This window comes from Motacilla alba, chromosome 4 (genome assembly GCF_015832195.1).
Source record: "Motacilla alba alba isolate MOTALB_02 chromosome 4, Motacilla_alba_V1.0_pri, whole genome shotgun sequence".
Lineage (NCBI taxonomy): Eukaryota > Metazoa > Chordata > Aves > Passeriformes > Motacillidae > Motacilla > Motacilla alba.
In genome coordinates, this window is record NC_052019.1 from 54,796,154 (window position 1) to 54,818,935 (window position 22,782).

Consider the following 22,782-nt stretch of genomic DNA (forward strand, 5'->3'; position numbering starts at 1 on the left):
TGCATGAGTTTAAGAGTGAAGTTTTTATCAAGAACTGTTCATTTGAAATGTGCTTATGATGAGAAAATTGGGTTGGTTTTTTTTTCACTCCTTGTGTTTTCTAGGAAGCTGTTTCCATACTGCAAGTACAGTGAGGTCAGGCACGGCAGCTGTGGATGACAAGCTTTAGAGGTGCAGCACAAAATGTGTCAAGGCAAAGGTGGGTGATCTTGGGATCAGCCTGTGCTTTAAAAATCCAGCTGGCAAACAGCTGAACTTCACATCCTGAGGGGGCTACTACTTTATTCCCCTTTAACAGAGTGGCCATATGGAGAGATTGCATGTAAAGCCTGCTGGAAAAAGAGTCTTTCCCACTGCAATCATCAGAACAAGCTATTTTTTCATCTACAAAAGGAGAATGAATGAAAAAGTGCTGCAGACTCTTTCAATTTACATGTAGGGAAAATAATCTAGCTGACATGAAAGTGGTTATCAATATGAATTTTATGGACCATATTTACATTGAATTGGTCTGTGTTTCCACTCACACAATTTAATAATGGGTGAGTCTCTCTACAGGGATTGCATAGGGTTGTACTAGACCTGAACTTCATCTGGAATGAACTGGGATAACCAGACCGAAGGACATGTGGATGTGCAGACAACTGCAAGTCTGGCCTGTTTTGCATAGATGTAAGGGAAGATATATCCTCTTTCCAAATGGGAAACCCAGCAAAGTAAGGTGTAACCACCAGGCTAACTAAAATATTACATCTTGGAAAATACAATAAATTTGCAGCCCCAAATCCAGTAAAAAGTTTCTCTCTGTTTTAAAACAAAATTTCTCTTTAAAAAAAGTTTCCCTGATTGTGTACAAAAAAGCTTCCCTTTGTTTCCTAGTGGGGTGGTATTCAAGGTTTTAAGTCAAAACATTTTCAATCCTGACCTCTAATGCCACCCAGGCTCCTTCAGGAAGTGATTGTCTCTTCTTCTTTTAGAGTCTATATACTGTTCTTAAACTAAAAACTTGTGGATACTCTCACAGCATTGTCTTGTCCAATTTGGTTCTCAGTTTTTCTGGGTGGAAACTCCAATAGAACAAGGCAAGGTTCCTGTCCTGCACAGGCACTCTCATTTTCCCCCAGTGTTTTTTGGGTTGAATTAGAAAACTTTTTATGGACATCACATTTGTGCAGGATCTGTACACTGAGAATAGTCCCAGAAACTGCACCAATTGTTCCTCTTTCTCCTAAGTGCCAGTGGCAGCACTGATTTGTCAGTGCCTTATCTGAAGTGCAGTGATCAAGGCATCAATTCATGTAATCACTTAGAGCTACAGCACCATTACCTTATCTTTGGAAGATGCATATTCCCATGAGAATCCCTTGTTTTGTACTGTTAATTATTGTTAACAGTGATCTGCAGATGACTCTTCCCTTATACAATTTCTTTTTTTGTATTCGTTTTTTTGGAAGCTGCCAGAAGCGTTTGGTTTAGGATTGGTACATACTCCAATACTGATCAAACACAGCTTTGATTTTCCTTTGTTTCCTTCTTCTCTCTATCACTGGTTCAGTTACATTTCAGGAATGACAAAAAAGGCCGGCTGGGAACTAATTATAAAAAAAGCAAGTTGGGAGAAATACGATTTGTACCATTGTCCTTTATCTTTCAAGCAGCTAAAATGATCACTAATATTTCATAAATGAAAGGGAAAAATTACAATGCAAGTGTTAGAATTGGGCTGTATTATAAATAATGGTTACTAGGGAGATTTCAAGAGAGCTTAATTTGGGACCATAAGAGTCTTTGAGAGGAACTGAGCTGTGTACTCCTAAATACCCTCCATAATTCTTGAAAAATATTCCCTTAAGTAATTAGATCACTTTAAAAAGTACAAAGGTCAGTATCTTGCTGAACCACAGGTCTGACCTGGCTCCTGAGTGACCAGGGCTTGCAAACTGTGGCCTTTCCATTCCAGCACAATGCAACAGGCTACAGACTCAGCTGCATCTTCTCTTATACCGTTACTTTTGCTGGATATGTTCTTTTTCAGAACAAGCACATTTCTGTAGACCTTTCTGTTTCTCTGTAAATTCTAGGCAGTTGATCCTCTTGCTTCCTTATCTTCCATCCCAGGTCCTGCCACTGTTTCCTAACTTTCCCTCACCCATCCTCGGCTGCCTTAGTGCCCTCCTCACACTCTGTTTTGGTCCTGCCTCTTGTTCCAGCTTTACCAGCAGGCAGTCCTACATAAGAGGTACAGCAAAATTTATCCATTTGAGACCTGCTTTGAGGTCTTTTTCCCCAATGCTGGAGTGGTTCAAATGGTGAGCCACTATTTCAACTAAAAATTAGCACCATTACAAGCAGAGTTCCTACAGATTTGGGCTCTTAAGATGCATCATTATTGATTTCTCTGTTGCTTCATGTTGATTCATCTCAACTGAAATGTGTATTTTTGATATAAAGTAATTCACTGGTGTCTCCATTTTAGATCTGTAATTTGAGAAAATGGCCTGAAGTAATGAAAGGCACTTTTGAAAACCAAGGCTGCTTTCAGTCTAAGCAGGCTTGGAGAGTATTTCTTTGTCACATGGCAGTCCCTGTCAGTTCATCAGAAGAAAAACTTTCTTCCCCCTGATGATAGCAAAGGTATACCATGGTCCATATCTCCAACATCCCACCCCTTGTCTCTAGTCTGTGCTGGTGCTGACCAAAGATCTCTGCGTCCTTAGAGTGTCCAGAAGAGATATTCTAAGGAGGATATATCAGAAGTCAAACACACAACAGCATTTCTGTCATGTGCTTCCCAGCCTCCATCTGCCTGAGATAGATGTTTTTACATCTAACAAAGCCTTGCAGTGTAGTTTTCTTCATTAACTTTTCCTGCCTCCACTTGAATCCCCCAAACTACTTGCAGCCAAGCTTTGGCCAGGAGTGCCACACACAAGAGCTACCTCTTGTTTTTAATTCATCTCCTGCTATTTTCACCTGACATCCTCATTCCTCTCAGAAGAGGCATAATGAGCAGTTATTTCCCTCTCCACTCACACCAGGGACACTTAAGGAACATCCAGGAGCACAAAGCACAGACATTTTAAAGGCTCATAAATTAAGAAAAGTTAGAATCCTTTCAAACAAGAAAACAAAGTTTTCTCACAGTTTCTCACATATTTTAAATGAAGACTGGCGATGATGAAAGAACAGTCTCTTGAGCTGAAGAGGAGTCATAATCCTGCACATCTAGGAGATGGCAGCACTTAGCCTTGAATGAGGCTCTCTGGAAGGATCTATGGATGGTGAACATTAACAAAGCCCCTGCATACTGTTTGTGAGTTTTCATGTACATTAAAAAGTGATAAGCTGGCCACCTACTGTTCATATTTTCGTATCAGATGGTTTTGTCTCACATCAAGAGAAACTAAATGATTTTAGTTTAAAACAGATGGCAAACTGTTGGCAGGAGCTTTAGAGGCATCAACAATTGTAAAGTAAAGTAGGACTCATAGGACAGATGAGAAATTAAATACCCAGTGCTAGAAAGTGACCTGAAATTAAATCCAAGGTATAGGCCATCACACAGCAGGATGTTGAAAACTTTCCTACAGATCTGCATTCTGCAACTAGCTCCTGTCTCTTTCAAGGACAGAGCAAAAGCCCCAGTTTGAAAGAAGATTGCCTTTCTGAGAAATGAAAATTCAGATCCAAGTCTGGATGAGGTTATTTGCATGTTTGTCACAGACTGTTTCAAACAGAGTTCCCGTCGCTCCTGAGCCAGGTGAGAAAAACTTCCTGGTATGACAGAACAGCTGAAACAAAACACCATAAAAGCAATTTGTAGTAATAAAAGACAGTCTGCCAGTCTACCAAACAGGAGTGCACAAAAGGTATTTCTGAAAAACACACACATCTAGGTTATGACCTGCAGGTCACCCACCTGAAATCCTGAGTTAACACCTGGCTTAGGAAACTCTGCTGTTGGAGTGCACTGGCAGGTCAATAGGCACAAACATGCTGAGGAGTTACCACGACTGGTGAGATTGAAAGTCTTGCATTTCACCTTGCCTCAGTGCAGTGTCCTGAGCATGGAGGATGTTCTCCCTCTGGTGCAAGAGCTGCTGCTGTGATGAAGAGCACTTCCCCATGACAGTGAGCCTGCCTACAGGCTATCCCTGCTGCAGGAGATGAGTCTGAAAGATGCCACATAAATATTCATGCTGCTTAGAAATGGAAGCATAGGCCAAGGGCTGTTTAATTCAGTCTTGAGAAAGCCAGTCAGCCAGACATGCAGAGTGACAGCTGTTATGTGGCTCTCAGTTGAGGCTGGCCCCACAAGTTTTTGTCACAGTACAGAACACTCTTTCTATGTGCCAGCTAAGACATCCCCTACCATTATTTTCACTGCCAATAAACCACCATTCCTAAACACACTTGTAGCATCCCTAGTCATCCCTTCATGACTCTGAACTTTTGATCATCCTGACCTTTGGTTCTCACCCTTTTGAGAGTTCTGAATAACTGCAAGAATATACTAATTTTGAGGAAATCCAAAACAAGTGCTCAGGCTTTATTCCTTCCATAGGCACTGACAAGTTAAAAATTACTTTGTATCACATTAAGGTTGTTTAACTTTCAAGAATTCCCAGGACTTCAAGGCTTCTCTTATTCAGGGAGATAGAAGTTTTCTTCTGCATAGATGTATTTTAATTATCATCTAGCTAGTAAGAGAGAGGAAAAAGACAGTCCTTCCTGAAAAGGGTAGATGTGCATTCAGTTTCTCCCAGGATCAGTCTGTCCCTTTTCCTCACACTTTCTCATAACTCTCTAGAGAGCCAAAAGTCCTCTGCGGATGATCTTAAGCTGAACCAAATGCTTTTCAACCAGGCAAGTTTTTCTTACCTGTTTATCTCTCCACACCTAGCTCTATTCACAGTCCTCCTGGACTCCTTTTACAGTATCCAAATTTCCCAATTCCTCCAAAGAAGAGACATGGTTAAGTGGAATCAGCAGCTGAGTTCCCATTTTCATGTGAGTGGTTGTGTGCCACTGGTTTAACTGATTTGGCTGGTTTTTTCTGCATCATTGGGATGAAACTCTATTTCAACTCAAAAAAGCTGTACTTAATGTTGACGTAATATTTTGATTTTTCACATTCTTTTGTGCACCCTCAGAGAGTTTGTTGACAATACTAAACAGAGAGGTAGAGATGACACATTTGAAGGAAAGGATGCCATTGTCATTGTCTTGTTTTTTATATCTGAGCTGATGTCATATGGTATGAAGTATTCCCTTTTTTCAATTTGTGTCAGCTGTCCGAGTCCTAAAATCTGGGGCCTTTATATTCTTGCTCTCCTTTTTCCTCATGCAGTCATGCCCAAAATGCAACACTGCTTATATCTGCATCTCCAGTGTCCTACTGCTGGAAGCAATTTCATGTAGTAAAAAAATAATCTTTTTTTCCCTTGAACAGAAATGTTGATCACAGTGCACACACAATAAAGCATCTTGATCTGGCCTGGGCTATGAATGTACTTCAAACAGTTCCCAAACTCTCTTGGAACAGCAAAACTGAAAGCAAACCCTCTAACCCAACATCAGGCTGACGCTCCACAAGGATGTGGATCCTGCTCTGTTTCCAACCCAACACAGCTTAAACCCAGGATTCCTTAAAGCACTTTGGAACTTTAGTGATTTTGACCTGAGCCTCCAGGATAGAAAAGAAACTGAGAACAAGTCCAGTTTGCAGGATGATTTTTGATGTGATGATGACTTTGCCAAGTTCTGCTCATCACATTCAGGGTGCAACCCAGGCTGCAAGCCTTTCCTTGAGTGCCTGACCTGGGGACAAAGCCAGCTTAGGATAAATCTTGAAATAGAATAATCTAGTGAAATAGAAGAGAGGATTTTGGAGCAGAGGAATACCAGTAGGATTAGTACACTGTCCCTGCAATGATGGCTGCAATGAAAAGCAGCCATCCTTCTCCAGAATACACGACCAGCTTGTCTGGGCACCAGCTCAACCTTCAGAAGAGTTTCCCTCCTGTTTTTATCACCCTCCTCTTTCCAGAAGGAGCACTGTCATCAGCATGTACCAGGTCCATACAGCAGGCACCTGATTCAGAGGGGTGTAAACAGTGCTAAAGCTTCACAAAAAGTCAGAAAAAGATCAATTTTCTTTCTAAGGTTGTATGGCACTCCCATCACAACGCCCTCAAACACACCGCAAGTACACAGCAAAAAAACGCCCTCTTCGACTACCGTCAAGTCTTTCCTTTTACTTTTGATTTGTTATCTGCAAGATTCTGGTATATGGATTTCCTCTATACAAGTGAGTTTGGATTTAACTGAATTTTGTGTTTTTCCCTAAATACCTGGAGGCAACCTGGCATGCACACCCTGTGGTATGAATTAATATCTATTACCTCTATCACTCTATTTAATTCAACTAGCAGAACATCTAAGTAAAAAGGCTTCTTTGGAGCTTTGAGCCTGTCTAAATGCCTCAGGTGTTTTCAATTTTTTTTTTATTCTCCATGAAAAATGCATCCCCAAATGATAAATCATTGTGAAAAGTGAACAAACAGCAGATCCAGCTTTGTTCATTAACAAACAGTGTTGTCTGTGAACACAGGATATGTCAGGCTGCATTTATCTAGCTCATCCCTTCTTTTTAAGAGCAGCCAACATCAGATCCTTCAGACAGAGGTGGGAAGAACCAGTGCAGGGCAAATTTGCTCACCCATTGATTCTGCCCTGATCCCACAGATCTACTATGGTGCCTCATGCTGTAGGGGCTAAACACCATACCCTGGCCTATGAAGTGGGAACAATAGGATGGGAAGCATGGCACAAAGGCAAGTGTCATAGATTCAGAGAATCATTACGGTTGGAAAAGATCCCCAAGACCACTGAGACCAACCTTTGACCAAACGCCACCATATCAACTAAACCACAGCACTAAGTGCCTCATCAAATAATTTCTTCAATAATTCCATGGATTGTGACTCCACCACTTCCCTGAGCAGCCTTTCCCAATGCTTGATACTGTTTTCAGTGAAGAAATTCTTCATGGTGTCTAACTTGACCCTGCACTGGTGCAGCTTGAGGCTATGTCCTCTTGTCCTGGGAGAAGAGGCCAACCCCCACCTGGCTACAATCTCCTTTCAGGAAGTTGTAGAGAGGGAAAAGGTCTCCCTGGAGCCATCCTAGGCAGGAGGACAAGACAACCCATGAGGGAAGAGGGAACAGAGCATATTAACCCTGCAAGCCAATCTGCCAAAGATCTGGCAGAGAGTGTGGTGATGAGATTTCAGACACACAACTGGAACTACAGGGACTTTGTCTTCTGCTGCAGGATGATTTAGAGAGTTCCATGATTGAAATCATATTGTTCTGCTCCTGAGCCAGGGGGAGCTGAACACCATCTTGTAAAGTGCACCATTTCTGCTTTATCAAGAGAGACAGAAGGACTGTGTGGCTTCCTTGTTGGCAGAGAGAGCAGAAATGATTTGCAGTGAACCATTTCAGGTCTTGGTGACTAGTACTGCAGTTTATGTGTTCATCACATATTAAATTAGTAGTTCCACACAATAATAATTATGGCATGAAGAAAATTACTGGATGGGGCAGAGAGAGAGACAGAGAGAGAGAGACAGAGAGAGAGAGAGAGAGAGAGAGAGAGAGAGAGAGATCAAAAGCCAGGCTATCACAAATCCCGAGGTTGCTGAGAAATGAGGCCATTTTGAATTAGAAAAAAAAAAATCAGAAGGACAAAAGAATCCCGCGAGGATCTTGCTTTATTTCACGGTTTTTGAGGTTCAGGTTGTCAAGTTATTTAGAATCATACTTAAACATTACAGCTTTCCAAGCTACCTCTTTATCCAGAAATTCAAACATAAGACAGAAAGGCTTTGAGTATAACACTTTTGGAAAAAAAAGAGTGCATAGCAAAAATATTTTCTCTTTGATGAGAGAAAATATTCTGAAAATTAGTTCAATAAAACATTGATTTTTCAATCTGAAGAAGTCTCTCATCTGAATTCCTTGCCATATTTGAGATGCTTGCTTCACTGTATGTTTTACTACCGTAAAACAGTAAAGAAAGACGCAACGAAGAGCAACATCAGGAGACACTCCTTCCTCTGTGTGGTTCACACTTTGCTGGAGAAGAGAACTCATCTCATGTCAAAAATCAGCTCCAACAGCACTTAAGAAGCTAGGGCACAGAAATAGCTGGGGGGTCTAACAGCCTGTAGGCCCCGTCAGCATTTATTATCCATAAAGGAGATGTGATCATATAAGAGGCTGCACTGTGCAAACCACCTATATTTTCTTGATTATAGTATTTGTTAAAATACTTGGTTAGAAAGAAGAGCAATGGAAGCTGAGCTAGGACTCTGAAAAAATTATTCAGCCCTCTAATTTTTTGTGGAAAGGAAATTTAAAGAAAAATTATCAGACACAGAAAACTGTAATTTATCTCAATCTCATCAAGTGAACAGCAATTGCTTAAGAGGCACATTACAAATACTATCATAAATGAGAGTATGAGTGTAATGCTGGAACATGAACTTTACTGCAAAAAATTATTTATCTATATGATGTGCCAAAGAAACAATATCAGCCAAGTGCTCAAGACTGCAGGTTTTACTTGATGGCACAGTCAGAGAAAATTCACATAAATCCCCTGTGGTGAGAAAGCCTAGTAATGGGAAATTGTCAGCACCTGTTATTTACCTGGGAATTGGTCTTGAGCTTTCTATGGTGTGTTTGAGTTCACCTTCCCCATTCAGCTGTTCTCACAGGGCAATGCCCTCAAGACCGGATGATCTGGTAAAGCCAAGGTTGTAAAAAAAGCAGTTGATCTACAGCAAAACCTTTTCATGGCTAGGAAAAATCACTTTTGAATGGTTTTAGAAAAATCAGAATGGAATAAATACAAACAGAAACATTCTACAGCTGACCTGAATTATTTTTTGTTGCCACACTTCTCATGGAGAAAAGCAGGGCACAATTTTTCCCAAGAATATTTCTGGGATTCACATTCTCTGAACATCAGAGAAAGAAAACACAATTCTTATCACTTGCTGTGCCTGTGTTGTGCCAAAGTAGAATGCAATATGGAGATTGTTTGCCCAAAGTGAGGATGTTTTGTTCCCTTGGCCTATCAGGGCCAAGAGTGTGTCTGTGTCGGGACTGTCTGCTGACAGTCACGGGACAGTCATGGAAGAACGAGAGATGAGTGCAGTTCTGTGCAGTTGTGAGCAAGAGTGAGTGCATGGCAGATTCAGTTTTAGATGTACAGAATAATATAGTAGAATAAAGTATTTAATTAGCTTTCTGATGACGGAGTTAGATGCGTCTTTTTCTCTCCCCTTGTCGGAGTCACCCTTTATTTAAAATACTTTTTTCTTTTTTTTCAAAGTGATTTCTGTACTTATTTTACATTTACAATAATGTCTGAACCATGCAGCCAGCAACAGATTTGGAATCACAGACTTATTGCTGACACAAAGTCCTCAGAATAAGGGCAGGATCTTGCTGGGTCATGCAGCAGCACCACACTGCTTCCCCTCAGCTGATGGGACCTGATCTGACATAACAGCTGTGCTCTCAGAGCCAAACTATTGGAACTGGATTAGTGCATTTTTGTTGTGTGGCTGCTGTATTTCTGGCTCTATTTTCTGGCCTGTAGTTCATTCCTTAGCTAAACCTTTCACAAGCTTTCCTTCAGACTCAGAGAAGTATCCTGCTCACAGGGCACAGCTGAAGCTGAAACATCATGTTTGCCCACAGCAATAAGCCTTGGCAAAACATGAACATAAGGGATAAGATCATCAGCTACTGTGGACAAGCTGTTGAGGATCTCCTCCTGTCTTCACAGAGAGCTGGGAGGCAGGCAGTCCCTTGTGGACACTTCAGCTGCTTAACAGAGCACTGCTGTACCAATTAAATTCCCTGTCACAGATGCTAAAACCACCAGAGTTGCTTAAAAACTCTAATCAGCACCATAGCAGTGATATCAAAATGGTAATGGTGGTGTGTGTGTTTGACAGAATGAGTCCCTTGAGAACCAGAGTCACTTCTGCTCTCTGAGACCTAAAAAGTTCTGTGTGCAATAGGGGGTGGTTTCCTTCCCTTTGCTGAGTGGCTTGAAAGGCACAAACTGAATCTGCAAAAGCCTTGGCAGAGCAAATGTTGTAGGATATAATATTCTCAGAGCACTCCAGCAACTGCTCAGTAGTTATGCCACTGGCTAATGGTACATTAGCTGAGTGCATTCAGGGAGATGTGTGCTACACCTCTGAGTGGTCTGAAAGTAGGGAAATGTTTTGCAGGACTGGATGTGCCAAGTACAGGGTAAAACAAAAATGGTAACCTCCCCCCCCCCCCCCCCACTTTGAAACTGCAGGTCTTCTTTTAGTGAGACCAAGTGAAAAAGAGTGTCATTCCACACTGGAAACTCCTGGATTTTGAGGATTGGTTTGTCTGTTTTGAGTTTGGCAACAATATTCTCAAGGGAGCACATCTGGTCTTTGCCACAGTTTGGGACTGAAAATAAGTCCACTTTACCACAAAATGGTTCAAAAATTTTTGAATCCAGTAACAATTCTTTAAAAAATTAAATAACCTTTTAATATGACTGTGAGCTGTTTCAAAGTAGCAAAAAATCTGTCTAAAAGCAAGCTGAATGAAGCATTGCAAATCTGGAAATTTGCTATTAAGTAATTCAGAAAACAACTGGCATTGCCAGCTATGGTTTTTTTTTTTTTTTTCTGTTACTTTGTTCATACAGTAAACATTACTCTTTCGGACTCTGTTTCCGGAACAGAGGTGTCAATTTTGCTCTTTTTGTTTGGGTATTTCTGGGTCCCTCATAAGCCTATTTTCAAGTGAAAACGCCTGGGTCAGATCTTGGTGCTCTGGGTTTGCTCTCCACTCACCTCAACTGGTCAGCTTTCACAGGAAGAGAGGCAGGTCTGTGGCATCCAACTCAAGCCTACCAGATTAAGGACAACAAAAAAAGGATTTGCTTCCACCTGGCTAAAATAAAGCTGCAAAGGCACCAGCCAATCTATCTTGGGAAACCCTGGGAGTCACAGCTGGAAGCCTAAATTTCAGACAAACATGGTGTTCTGCGCTTCCTGTCCTGCCGACGTGGCTTTATGTGCCACTAAATTAATCCCATTTCATTTTATAGAACTGTTGTGGAGCTGAACATACCTTCCCAAAGCTGAACATACCTTCCCATATATTTGTTCATGACCCATTTCAAAATCAAAATGTGGTTTAAATACTTTATACACCCATTACTTTTTATTATGAACTGCTGCTCATACAGACAGCCCTGAGTTTTATGACAACACATCATTTGATGGAAACACTCTTTTGCTGTAATATCACCCCCTTGGATAAGAGCTACTCTGCTGCACTACACAACACCACTCCACTGCAAACACAGTTTTTCACCCACAGTTAAATTGTTGGCAAGAAGATCAGGCTTTTTACTATGGTCTTCTCAATCATTGAAATAAACCCTGTTATGTTTGCTTAAAAATCATTCTCCCCTTTTTCTTTTGTTTTCTTCAATTACAGATTTTTTTTTAAATTTTTACACAGAAGACAAGAAATGCAAATCAATAAAAAGTATCAAGAATGAGTTACAGACAAATATGAAAGCAGAAAATACTGAGTAAAATTGACATTTTGACATAAATTCTGTTTACTTGGTCTTCATGAGACAAGGTTGGACATGGGAGTACTCCTATGAGAGAGAATAGTCAGAAAACCTGGTTCAGAGAAGAGGAGGAGATGGCAGTAGTAGCAATGCAGCTCATTTGAAGTGCTGAAGCAGAACTGTCCTTTCTAGGTTAGTACCAACCAGCAGGAAAGCTAACTGTGTCATTGCCAAAACACCATTTCCAGTATTCTAACATCTGCTATCCCCGTCTCTTACAAGCACTGAGCACTTGTTCACAGAACAGAAACCCTGTTATTCCAGTCAATCCCTCCCTCTGCCTTCTCTGATGCTTTCACTGTAAGGACACATGTTTTCTGATTCAATATTTATATTCAAGAATCGTTTCTTTTTTCCCCGCCTATACAAACACACAGGCAGCAATGCTGTGACATTTCTCAACAGTTTAATTGTCTTTTTTCCATCATGTTGGGCTAAGACAGGAAGGCTTAATCTTATTGAATGTTTCTATTAGTGTTGAGACTTTGAAGAATATTTCTGCAAACAATTTTGATTAATTTCTTCTGTTTTTCAAGGATGAAGCAAATTTTATCGCCCTATGTTCACTTTCTTGTGTTTTTTTCACACCAAAAATTGAACCAAATGAAAAAAAATGGGATTTCATCTAGTACATTTTTTTCAAGTATAAACCACACAACCATACAAAACTAACAAATAACTAATAACTTTTCGAGCCTGCATTACTGAATACAAAAATTTTAGTATTCCACTGCACAGTTATACAAAGAGAAAACAGAAACAGAACAAAACTTCCAACATCCCATTGAAATGTTTCTGTATTTATTCATCTCAGTAGAGTAGTTGGATTTTTCAGACAAACACAGCACACAGCAGTCAAGGTACAAAACCTTCAGGACATGGAATAGGTGTCAGTCACATTTCATGTGTGCACTTCTCCACTGGAGTGTTATATTTCTTCTCTGGGGGGTTTGTTACAGCTAACAAATTTTTCTCTGTTCAGCTCTTTATTCAGTAGAAGAAATAAGGTTCCATGATCAATGTGATCTGATTCTTTCTGTGATGTATTCACAACTTCAAGTAGAGAAAAATAATAATTGCAAACACATTACCTGTAGCAAATTAATTCTCATTTATTCAGACTGATAAATGGACCACATAAATGTGAGCTTCTCCCCTGCCAGCAACAACTGAATGAAGAACAAAAAACTTACTGGATGAAGCGATTCTAGGAAGCTGAATAACTTTTAAAAGTGAAAAAAATTCCAAACTGGTAGAAAGAAAATTGACTAGGAAAGGTTCAACAAGCTGCCTTCAAGAAAAAGTAGATAAAGAAGAAGCACTACTGTGTAAGACCTGTGGGAAAGCAATTAAGATATTTGTGTTGATAGCCACAATGCCCAGATGCCTGCAAATTATCTAAATCTGCAGTCTACTTTAAAGAGATTGTACTTGTACCTCATTGTGTTTATCTTGCTTTCTTGCTCTGTCATTGCCTTATTGCCAATCTTTCTTTCTTATTTTTTCCTTTTTTTTTTTTTTTGGTAGAGCTGGGAAGTGTAACTTTAGACTCCAATCACAAACACTAATATAGATGCTGTTATTAACTCTATTTCTCCCTAACATTTTTTTTTCCCCCTCCCTGTCTTAATCCCTGTGAAAGTATGTTTCCTCTTAATTTAAATTCCCTCCACATTGTATTCCTGGCTGACAGCAGTCTAAAAAAGAAACCCCCACAAACAATAGAACAATACCCTTTTTAAAGTAAAAACTCTTATCACATCAAGTTTCTATTAAGTTGGTCTGAAATCATAGTTTGATAACAGCAGCAGAAATATTAAATCTGTAGACATTTAGAATTTAATTTCTCATAAAGCCGTTCAGTTTATTTACCAGCTGCCAAGAAGGTAAACACCATAAAAGCTTTTCTGGCCAGAGACAGCTAGAAGCTTAGAAAGTTTGCTTTTGTTTTGGCCATTAAATGTGTTTTCATTCAACATTTCTCTCCTTCTCCCCCAAGAAAGGGATCATTCTTTGCACAAGCTTTTTGCAAAAGCTGTTTTTCCTTGGGGGAAATACCTAAATATCTCAGGGGAAAGCTTTCAGATTTATTTCAAATAAATTTAAATCCTCCTGGCTGCAGATGTTGGTAAGCCTCAGTTCTGAGATGTCCCAGGGAGATGAAGAGCACACAACACCACTGTGCTGTGGTTCTTAACCCTCTGGCACATTCAGAACTTCTTGTGTACTGGGACTAGGATTGGGTGAGCTGTCTGGGCTGCAGGTCTTGACCACAGCCTCTAAGATTTTAAACTTGGTAGATATTTCCCCACAGAAGGGAAAGTTTGCAACCATCTCTCAGGACACTGGTAATCCCTACCTTGACAACCATACTCTATTTTTTCTCTGGCTGCAGCTTGTTTACACACATGCTTCCAGCATGTTTTCATTCAAAGTACCAATGATAAAGAAAATGGTATCAAAACAGGAACCTTCAACTACTTTTCTTCAGAAAACCCCATCTCCCAAGCTCCTAAAAGCACTGTCAGATAACCAGCCTCCATCTTTGTTCTCTTTTCATTCTTCTTCTTACCTTTGGAAATTTTCTCTTACCTTTGGAAATTTTTTATCCTTAAGGATGCTTCTGTTTTAAAATTAGTATTACTGCTTCAGATCAGCACCACAGAAGCAAATGAATGAAAGAAAATGTCAGGTATTCTGAGATATTACTATCCTACAGCCTCTAACTGCCATTAGATACTAAAAACCTGTTTAGCAAATTCTCCCATGACAATTAGATACCTTGTTTTTGTGAGGTTCTTAATTTTTGTAAACTTAGTTTAAGTCCCCTCTGCATATTTTGTTGGGTTATTCGACTAACTGGGAACAGAAGTTGTTGGGGAGTCTGTGCCTATGCTCAGTGCTGCTGCTCTCTTTTTGACAACTGCATTTCAAAGTCTCCACTTGCAAAATAAGGATGACAGCAACTCCTTGAACTGCTATGTAGAATGTGACCAAGAAAGGAAAAAAAATGAGGTCAAGTGTTAGAAAAAAAGCCCTGAACATGCAAGGCATTAAAGCCATCATGAATCAGAGGATAAGCCCTTTCCCAGCTTTTAGAGACTACAATGAAACATTAATGACTGGCCATGCCAAAATACTAGATTTGTTTGGCTCGGGAGATGACCCGTGAAAACCACACTGACACTCTTGAGTCAAGCAAAGTGTTTGGCTGGCCTTGATGGGTTTTTATTTATCAAATTCCCTATAAGCTTTATGTTCTTTACTGGATCTGAAAAAAGCTATTTTAAAATTATCAAAAGTTTTAAATACCATTTTACTTCTGACTTAATTACAGTTCAGCAGGGGCAGGTAAATTGAGTGTTGGAAAATGTCAAAAGGATTGATAATAACAAGCAGTGTCAGAGTTGAGAGGGGACCTGGACTGGTTTTGAAGTAAGATATTTCTGTCTAATAAATTTCAAGTGAAAAATAAAATTTGCATCTCTGTTCTATGTATAATAGAACTTCCCTTTGGCAATGGATATGCTGTGCTAGACTGTGCTAGATCAGGTACATCCAGATTAAATTGGGCTGGGCACAGACTCTGTCTCCAGAGACACTGAGAATGAATGACCCCAGCAAGGTCAGTGTCAGAACTCCCCATGGTGTCAGTGGGGCCAAGAAAAAAGTTACCAGCAACTAATTTTTAGAAAACTCTGCTCCATGTTTCAGTATTTTTTCATCTTCTTCTTCCCTGGTAGTGTTAGATAGGACTACTTTGAGGTCCACTAAAGCCTACAGACAACAACAATGACTTTCAAGACAGAAGGAGTTTAGTATGCAGAAGTTGTATTGCTTCATGTGCTACATGTAAAAGTTAGATATCTATGCATTTGATCTAGATATATTAGTTGTCAGTGAGGAAGGACATTTACTTTTAGCCTTTCATTCATCTAGCCTGTTTCAAATGTCTCATTTCTATTGAGTTTATAGAATGGGCTTGCTGGCTTAGCCAGCAGCAAAGCCCTACAGCCACTCTCTCCCTGCCCTGACTCCAGCAGGATGGGGGAGAGAATTGGAAAAGTGAGGAAACTCATGGGTTGAGATAAAGGCAGTTTAATGGTATGGAAAAGGAAGAAAATTATAATACTGCAAATAATAGTGATGAAAGAAGTAGAATAACAAAACAAGTGATGAACCACGCAATTGCTCCCTGCTCACTGACCAATGCCCAAGCAGTTCCCAAGCAGTGGTCTTCAACCAATTGGTCCCCTCCAAACAGGTGGGACCCTGTTTGTATACTGAGAGGGATGTCACATAGCATGGAATATCTCTTTGGCCAGTCTGGGTCAGCTGTCCTGGCTGTGTCCCCTCCCAACTTCTTGTGCCCCTGCAGCCTCCTCACTGGCAGGGCATGAGAAGCTGAGAAGTCCTTGACTCAGCTTGAAACACAGCTTAGCAATAATGAAAAACATCAGTGTGTTATCAACATTATTCTCCTACTAAATCCAAACCTCTCTATTTTATCGTCTACTAGGAAGAAAATTAACTATATTCCAGCCAGAACCAGCATAACAGAGGAAACACCTCTCTCCAGTACAAAGTCTGGGTAATCAGCTTATACACACAAATCTCTATCTGGTCAAATGAGACAAAAAAGCCCTCTGTCCTATCAGAGAGTGTTACTCCTTCAAATTAATATCCATAGTACTTTCTTACAATATGCCCTTCTCTAGCGTCCTTACAGCATGGCAGGAGAGAAGGGATGGATACAGAGAAGTCTGGGGAGAAAGTTGTGTTTATCTCAGTTTCCATCTCTCGAAGCTAGTAAAACTCTTAAGCAGCACAGAGGCTGGTACTAGACTTAATTATTGATTGTCAAGGATCTTTGAGACCTTCCTAGGGAAGCCTCATGATGACTAAAAACTACTGTTCATCATTATTGTCACTGAAATATTTACAAGATGAACATTTTCCATATGCATCAATTACTAACCCAGCTCTTGCACTTAGAGCTTTGAACCAAATTTAACATCTCCAAAAAATAGTAACACTCCTACTGGTGTTGTTTATAAGTTAAGTCTGAAACTTGCATCTCACAGCTCAGAAAGGAAAAATATTTACTTCAAGTATCTAATTTTATTCTTTTCATCACCAGCCCCAATAGCTTAGAATTATATTTTTGCATTAACTTATTGCAGTTTGCACTACTGTGAAGCCACTTGGTGTAGTAGAACCACCCTTCCAGAAACAACTTTATGCATAAAACTGACACTGAGTTAAATATCTATTTGTATTTAGAAAAATTTCCCTTACTATATATTGATGTTTCTTTTGCCAACTGCAGATTGTTACAGAAAACCACAGATCCAGCAAGAGAAAGAGATGTTTTTTCGTTGGTAAGGTTTAGGTCTGCAATAATGGGAAAAGGAAGTTACCATCTACTTTTTTTTTTTTCTTCTGTTTAGAGTTATTATTTTCTGTTGAGTTTCCTGAGAAATTTTTAAGCAATCTTCTTCCCCTCCTATCCAAAGTAGTGATCAGAGGTGTTTTTTGCCAGAAGCATGGCTAAGGCCAGATACAAACATCTCTAGATTACTTGAAGACACCAAATTGAACATTAGCTACTGCTGAGAACTGGCTGTAATTTTTTTGTTGGTATAGAGTACAGTTAGTTTTGCAGCATATACTCCCTCATTTCCATATAATCAAATGTCTACACTCCAGCATAAACAGAAAGTTTTATATCCTGTTATGAAGAATCACAGGACCCTTTTCTGCCTCTGCATGTAATAATGTAGTTTGGGCAACCAGACTGATTTATTCCAGATGAGAAAACAGCCTGGTACATGTGAAAACCCCTACCCACAACTAAGGAAGATATCTCCCAAGTTTTTCTCAGGAACACCCTAGATAGGTTAGAAAGGATAGGAAAGATGAACTGTCTGTTTCTAACAGCAGAATTTATTTTCAGCCTTCATGTTGTTTTTGCAATATTGATAATGCAGGATGTTTAGGGTCTGCTGGCTTTTGTAAGCTATCAAATTTAGCCACATAAATCCAGAACTGAGTCTATTTAGCTTTGTACCAAACTGTGAGGTCTCAGAGCAAGTGAAATGTGAGCTCATCTGTACTGACAACCTTGTGGGCAACCCCCCTTGCTTTTTTGCTTTGTTCTTCTAAACCTATGTTGTTTTTACCACCTTCCTGAGTTAGATTTAGATCAACACATGTAGCTCTAAACTCTGAACTGATTCACATTCAAGGGTTAGATGGTGGGCTTTCATAGCCTGGCCTTTTTGTGGCAAAAAATGCCATGCGTCAGACGGAATAGGCGCTAAGGACAGTGGATATGATATCACCAAAAGTGAAAAAAACTCAACCAGTGTTGTCAACTATCGCAGTTCTGTTGCAGGCCTAGCAATATTTATAGTTTTTCTGAACACTCTAAAAGGCTCCCAGACAGCTTTTCAGATGTCTTTCTTTGTCTGGCTTCTTTATTTATTTCAAATGTTTACTTTTAACCTTCTTGCAAATAGGAATCATTAGTATTAACACAGAAAACATATAAAAATACAACACAATGCCCAAATATCTTTCACCTAAAAATGAAACATAAAAGTGATAAAAGTGATGCCTTTTGTCCAATGTCATAAGTTCAAATGTGTCGCTGTTTTTCAATCAAGGATATAGCATGAAATTATATGGTTCTAGGGAAACAGCCTGTCAGAAGTTTTTCACAGGATTCATTAGAAATTGTTTTTGCTCACTGAAAAGTAATTCAGATTTTGGGGAAATAGGACTGCATCAACCAAGATCAATTTCAGAGCACTTTGACAACTTTTCACTAAAGCTGAAGTCCTAATTTTGGAATTCATTTTATATATCACTTTCAACTGGCTTGTTTCTTCACAATTTTGGTATGGGCACTTATTTTTCAAACCAGACTATTTTAATGGTTTGAAATAAATGGAAACTCTAGAAAATTCCTTCCTTAGCACTGGATATGCATAAGGAAGCTGCAAGCTGACAGCATACTTGTAGTTTTTAAGCTATCAATTACAGCCTTCTTCAAGTACTGTGCTCACAGGTGTGACAGAAATCTAGATAAGACACTGTATGATATACTCGATGCAACCATCCATCCTACATTTAGTCTCAAGTGAGTTTCTCCACTAATCTGTTATTTCTCTGTATATCTCATGTCAGCATACCAGAGATTACCTCCCTAAATTCAGAATCTGTCACCTTTTGTCTGGAGATGCATTACTTTGCTTTATGTTGTCCCATTGAAAGCCACAAGTCACAGCACATCTCAGTTTAAGGACAAATTAGAGTCCTTCCCCTGTGCACTGCCCCTGCAGTGTTAGCCACAAACAGGTGTTCAGAACTGTGTATAAAAAAATAAGGGAATGCATAATTCCTCTACCTGTGCTAACACTGCAGGGCAGCTCCAAGGGGTGGTGAGGAAATAGCAAAATGAAAGTCAGAATTGGGTTGTATTGTGCTGGTGTTGTCTCAGTCTGCCTCAGGGGACCTTCAGCTCCTGAGATCTGCAGGTATGAGCAGAGGAGAAGTGTGTGGTGTGAGATGGTGAACACCTGAGTATCCCATACAGTCATTGAAACTTTAGTGATTCCTATACATTCTGAATATAGCAGTTTCTATTTCCCTGGTCTTTCTGTTCTCTTTTGCTCTCATAATAAACTGTCATCACTGTCTTTAAATACAACTGAGGCGAAATTTCTTGGTCTGCATGTCATAATTAAACTACCCTTAATCTTTGTCCCATGCTCACAGATTAACCACTCTATTTGCTACCATTGTTATATTTTATTGGAAAGAAGAGCACTTTCTGACTTGGGACAAGTCTTCTCCTAGCCCAAAACCTTCTAATGTAAAGTTGTGTTCTCTCAGAGAAAGGTCCAACTCTACTGTAAATCTGCCAAATGTGTTATTTTCACTGGCACAGCATTTTGGGGTAAAGATACAAATTATCTCCATTTTCAGTGGTCTATAATTCAGTGCTCCATCCTCATAGGCATGATGATCCATGAAAGCTTGGGAGATGCTTTGCACAGTGGCTTCTTAAGTATTCCACTGCAATAAGGATAATGCATCTAACAGTCAGAGAGGCTGTATTTGACATTTTGTGACACAAAGCAAATCTGCAAGGTGATGTGGGTCTTGTAAAACATGTCTGTGCTGAGAACAACATGGGCATTGGCTTTTATTCGCATTTAACACAGAGGTGAGCCATGTCACTGGAGCATTTCAAGTATATGAAATGTAAAACCCCCCCAAATTTCAAATTTCTCTTAGAGGCCACCTTCTTATACTCAGTTGAAGCTGGTATTGTGGGTAAGAGTGGAACAGTAATGATGTGGTTTTTCAAATAGTCGTCACTACTCAGAATTGTAGCAGAAACTTCTGTGCATCAGTCATGCCAACTAACTGAACCTCCTAATCTCAAAGAAAATTTGTGCACTTAATAGCCCCCATGTCCTGAGAAAATGCTTCTGTGGTGTTTGGGTAAGTAAGAGAGCAGCAGCTCCTGCTTTCCTTCAGCCTGTACCTCCTAGATGGTAAAAGGCTCCCTTACTCATTCCAGCTTTTCAATGGGAGCAACCAGACCCATCCTAATCCTCTGTTCCTCATGTTATTCAGTGGGGGGCTTGTGAAGCACACAGCAGCAAACGTGCTCTGTTTTGTCTGGGGCAGGTCCTCCATGGTTACCCTTGAAAGATCACCCTCATTTCAGCATGACAGGCTGAAAAGTCCTGGCTTCCACCATGTGCCAGGAGGCCAAATGGGCTCAGCCTCCTGAGGGGTTTGGCTGTGTGACAGTCACATGCTTTAAGGCACAGAACCTTGAGTGCAAGCTCAGTGTCAAGTTCTGAACCCTTTATGCGGCAAATCCAAGGTTGTAGGGCAGGACAAGGGAGAACTCTCAGCACACTGAGTGTGGACCCTGTCATAGAAGCAATCTACCCAAGCTTATGCTTACAAAGGAGCAGAACATTTTGTTGTTAAGCTACTTGAAATAAATCCAGCCCGTGTTTCCTTCTAGCAGCACCTGGGGCTTTGCATCCCAGAGTTGCTTAGGGGAAGAAAGGACAGGAGGGAGTATTACGCAGATGAGTCCACCTTTACTCCAAACCCCAAAATAAGTACTGCGATCATTTCTGGGAGAGAGAGAAGGACCTGGAGCAAATCCAACTGGATGATGCACTTCCAATTCCCCTGCAGTGCCAATTACCACACAAATAAAGCTAAGATAGTTTTAAGGATTCGACTAACTTAAGGGTAAAAAATAAAACATTACTGAGACATTATGTATGTCCTAAAACCCATCATTACATAGTCAAGAAATTATCATCAATAATTTCACTTAATTGCAAGCTAGTTTCCTCCTTAAATATAACTTCCACACACACTTTCAATTATTTTTAATGGTGTGAGTAGCTTGAAGAAATTTGGTTACTCTCTAGGAGAACTAAGAACCTTCAGGACAAAAACCCCAGTAGCACAGATGTTAAATTTCTTAAAAGACATTACTTAAAATCAATTTTCAGTCCTAAACTAATTAATGGCTTACTTGTAAATTCTAAAATAAGTTAATTCCACCCTGAGAAGGGCTGTAAATTGAGGAGGATGCATGTTTTTCCAGTGTAATGTGAAAGGTTGAACTTAATTTTTAATGTAACATAAAATTCAGAATGTCCTAATGGAGGGGAGGAAGTGATATCTCTTAGTAGGGAAAATCTGTATTATTTAAGCTGTAGCTTAATGTTTGAGCAGTGAGTTTGAATTTTCGCCCTTTCTCCCTGCTATCACTCTTCTTTAATCTTAGGTAAACTGCTCAGCTTGTTTCTTCCAAACTGTACAGCAATTAATTATCACAGTCCAGCTTCATAAATATTAAGAAAATAACTCAATTTAGACATGTCTGGACTCAGGGCCCAAGGAGACACAAAAGTATTCAGAACAAAGTTCCCTATTAGGTTGAGCAACCATTAGTATTTAACAGCACTTCTAGCAGATTTTTTTTTGTTTGTTTATTGTTTATAAACTACACTGTGTGGCAGAGTTTAGTGGCTTTAGGCAGGGCAGGCACCTCCATTCAGAGTTAGAGCTTCTTGCAGTGAACCAGATTCTTCTGGGACCAAAAAGTTGTTTTCCTGCTTCATGCCATGATGTGTGGTCTACCAGAGCTTAGAGCTCTCAGTGGGCACATTTCTAGCTCCTACAATTCACCTTTAACCTATCTATTGGAATACTTTCACATATACCACAGAAGACCACCTGGACAGACGTTAGCCAGAAAATCAGGAGAGAAAGAACCTGCCCACAAAACTTGGGTCTTCATGATAACATAGGAAAAGGATTTTATTTTATTTAATCATACAATACAGAATCATGAAGTATGGGCAAAGGTATGGCAAAGTCAATGTGTGTACGATGATCATGCCCATGCAGCATGAAACATAAAAAATTGTCATTGAATTCTAAATATGACATCATGAACAGCACCAGAGGTCCCACCTCATCTATTCAGGCTCCATGGTTAAGTTTCAGGAACAGTTTAGACATCTGCTGATGGACAATACACTCGAATGCCAGAACGCCTCCTTTATTACCTTCGCCAATAAAAGGGTTTCTACTAAAGAAAATGGAATATAATATTTTAATTTTCTGTTGAATACATTCATTGGGTAGAGGGCACCTCTAGTGTTCCTTCCCACATTTTGCACCTGAAAATCTCTAACTCCTCTCTACTTGATATCTCTGCTATATTATAATTGTACAGCTTTATAGCTTTAGGAAAGAATAGGTTGCATTGATTTAGGCACACAGACAAGTAATAGCTACTTGCATGATAGTCATTGTTATCCCATTCTGTCCCTATGGTTACAATAAACTATTAGTTTACATTAAATAACATAACTAGATTCACTGTCACTCTAAGAATTAAATTATAGGTCTACCTAGATTAATTTCCAGCAGTTACAATGATTTCCCCGATGAAATTATTAATTTCAACATCCATCTAAATTGATTTCTTTAGGGAAAGAAGATAG